General features: G+C 37.8%; 1 pseudogene; it reads right to left on the bottom strand.

The window, feature by feature from the left end:
* Positions 1 to 1,314: 1,314 nt before the first annotated feature.
* LOC114027557 lies at positions 1,315 to 2,184 on the bottom strand (annotated as a pseudogene).
* Positions 2,185 to 3,712: the final 1,528 nt, after the last annotated feature.

Below are 3,712 nucleotides of genomic sequence, written 5' to 3'. Positions count from 1 at the left end.
AAAATTATTCACTTTGCATTTTGTAATGTTCTCTCTCTCTTGTTTGGTCATAAATTTTTCCCTTCTCCATGAATCTGACAGGTAAAATAGCCCTTGATCTCCTAATCTGCTTGTGGTATCAACCTTTACATATGCATTTTGTACCCATTTTGACCTTATCTTAGTATACAGTGTGACATGGTAGTCTATGCCAATTTCTGCCAAACTATTTTCTAGCTTTCCCAGCAGGTTATGTAAAATAGTGAGTTCTTATTCCAGAAACTGGAGTCTGTGAGTTTATCAAACACTAGTATTACTATAGTAATTTACTATTGTGTCTTCTGTACCTAATCCATCCCACTGATCACAATCTATTTCTTAGCCAGCACCAAATAGTTTTGATGATTGCTGATTTATAATACAGTTTTAGATCTGGCACAACTAGACCACTTTCCTTTGCATTTAATTTTTCATTAATTCCCATGGAATTCTTGAACTTTTCTTCTTCTAGATGATTTTTTTCTTAGTTTTATCAAATAATTTTTGATAGTTTGATTGGCATGGTACTGAATAAGTAAATTAATTTAGGTAGAATTGTTGTTCTTATTGTATTAGCTCAGCCTACCTATAAGCAATTGATATTTTTCCAACTATTTAGATCTGACTTTATTTGTGTGAAAAGTATTTTGTAATTGTGTTCATGTAGTTCCTGGGTTTATTTTGGCAGGCAGACTCCCAAATACTTTATATTGTCTAGAATTATTTTAAATGGAGTTTCTCTTTCTATCTCTTGCTGCTGGGCTTTGTTGGTTATGTATAGAAATCTTGATCATTTATGTTGGTTTATTTTTATCCTTCAACTTTCCTAAAGTTGTTAATTGTTTCAAGTAATATTTTATTTAATTCTCTATGATTCTCTAAGTACAAAGAGTCATAGCTTTGTTTCTTCTTTGCCTATTCTATTCCTTCAATTTATTTTTCTTCTTTTATTGATAAAGCTAACATTTCTAGTACAATATTGAAATGTTGTGGTGACAATGGGCATCCTTGCTTCATCCCTGATCTTACTGGGAAAGCTTCTAGCTTATCTAGATTATATATAATGCTTGCTGATGATTGTAGATAAATACTGATTATCATTTATTTTTTCAGGGTAAAGTGAAGGGTAGTTTAATATACTGAACCACACTTCAACAGAAAACTACACAGTCTTTCTGATCAAATAAGAATGTTCCCAAGTCCACCTGCAAAAGTTTATGTTTTGTAGGCAATTTTCACACAAATAATGATTAAAGAGCACTTGGTTTGATTTTTAACTAAATTATAAAAATTATGCTATGTTGATTCTTGAGATTTTTTAGCTCCTCTTGCTAATCTATCAGCTTCTTCACTGCCTGCAAACCCTGAATGACCAGGAACATGCACTCATTTAATGTCCATGCCTTGAATAAGTGCATCAAGCTTAACAAAGTCTTCTTTGTTAATGACATCTTTTCCTGTGCTTGTTTTCCAGCCATTTTTCTTCCAGTTTTTAAACCCAGTTTGTTATACCATTTATAATAAACATACTATCTGTGTAGAGAACCAGCTTACTAATGTTTTGATTCTTGGCTTATTCGATTGCTTTACAGGCAGCTTTACAGCAGCTTTATCTCTGCTCTTTGGTTCGTCTGTCACCAAGGAAGTCTATCACCTACATTTAGGGGATGGTCTGGCCCCCAATAAACACCAATGCCTGCTTGTGCTTTCCTCCTCCCATTACTGGAGCAGCAGCCATCTGTATAAACCACAGCTGCATCTCCCATGTAAGAAAATGTATCTTTGCTAAGTGAAGGCACTGAGTCTGTATTTTGTTTTGTAAGTTTTCAGCAAGGCTCTTCCTCTTCTGATGACTCACAGGGTCCCCTGTGTGGCTTGTGTGGCTTCATTTTGGGGTCTTCTGTGTCACTTTTCTTTTTCTGTTGAATGATCAGGGCTTGCAGTATTTTGGACAAAGGCCCAAGTCTCATCCTCACTAGCAAATTTCCTGAACCTGGCAGCAGGAAATCAGTTCACTTGTGCTTGGTATTCACTTCAGGTGGGGAACACGACCGTCTTGTGGCCCCTCTTCATGGCATAGAACATGCTGGCACGCAGGTGGCGCGGGCCACGGAGGCCTAAGGCAGCCGCAACAACTCTGAGGACAGTGGCCCAGAGCCTCAGCATGGCTAGCGCTAGGGCACGGTGGCCGTGGGGAGAATGCTCCCCGTGACTAGAGCAGGAGAGAACGCGGGGCCCGGCTTCCGCGCGGGTGGCCGCTGTGACGTTCTCTGCGCCCAGGCTCAGGCCACATGCCCAGTGCCACAATTGGCTTCATGAGTCCGGCTTCCCTGATTATCATTTTAAGGAATGCTCTCTTTATTCCTATGCTCCCCAGTGTTTTTAATAGGAATAAGTGTTGTATTTTCTCAAAAGCTTTTTCTGCATATATTGAGATAATCATATGGTTTCTGTTAGTTTTGTTTGTTAGTTTTGTGATTGATAATGGTTAATTATGCTGATAGTTTTGCTAATATTGAACCAGCCCTACATTCCTGGTATAAATCTAATCTTGTCATATGGTATTATCTTGGTGATAAGCTGCTGTAATCTCTTTGCTAATATTTTATTTATTTATTTTTTTTTGCATCAATTTTCCTTAGTCCAATAATTTTAAAATTATCTCTCCTGGATCTGCTTTCCAGGTCAGTTGTTTTTCCAGTGAGGTATTTTACATTTTCTTCTATTTTTTTATTCTTTTAATTTTGTTTCACTGATTCTTGATGTCTCATGGAGTCATTAGCTTCCACTTGTCCAATTCTAATTTTTAAGGATTTATTTTCTTCAGTTAGCTTTTGTATCTCCTTTTGGCCAATTCTACTTTTTAAGGAGTTGTTTTTTCATTGTACCTTTTTTGTCCATTGGCTAATTGTATTTTTTAAGGAATTGTTTTCTTTAGTCAATTTTTATACTTTCTTTTCCAAGCTGTTGCATAACTCTCATTTCTTTTCCCGATTTTTCTTCTACCGCTCTTATTTTATTTTTAAAATCCTTTTTGAGCTCTTCCAAGTAGGCTTTTTGGACTTGAGACCAATTCATATTCTTCTTTGAGCCTTAGCGTGTAGGCATTTTGACATTGTTCTCTTCTGAGTTTGTGTTTTGATCTTCCCTGTCACCATAGCAGCATTCTATGGCCAGCCTTCTTTTCTGTTTTTTCTTTTATTTTTTTTCCTCTCTCTCTTTTTTTTAAAACTGCTTTTTTAGTCTCTTTCACTTTTAAAATTGATCTCTGCTCTGGATTGCAGGGGGCACTGTCTCAAGCTTCTTGCACTGGGGTCAGGGGCCTGGTCGCTGGATTTCTGTGCTGGGCCGTGGGTGCTAGAGAGAAGTTATGCCTGTTGTGCCAGAGTTAGCAGTTTGGCTTCTATGCTTGGAATGGAGACCTCACAGGTGGCCTGCTGTGCCACTAGCCTGCTGAGTCAGGACTGAGAGGCCTCTGTTGTTGATCTATGCTGTGGCTAAGAGCTTTCTGCTGGCTTTCGCACGCATTGTCTGCACTGGGCTATACTCCCCTTTTGCCGAAGTGAAACAGACTTTCCCTGAAGTCCTTCTAAGTTACCTTAAGCTGGAAAATTGTTTCACTCCATCTTTTTGTAGGTTCTATCACTCCAGAATTCATTTAGAGACTTAATTTAATGTTGTCAATGAGGGAAAT

The sequence above is a fragment of the Vombatus ursinus genome, unplaced genomic scaffold (assembly GCF_900497805.2).
Source record: "Vombatus ursinus unplaced genomic scaffold, bare-nosed wombat genome assembly UNPS02014863.1, whole genome shotgun sequence".
NCBI classification, from domain to species: Eukaryota; Metazoa; Chordata; class Mammalia; order Diprotodontia; family Vombatidae; genus Vombatus; species Vombatus ursinus.
This window is presented reverse-complemented; position numbering and strand designations above follow the sequence as displayed.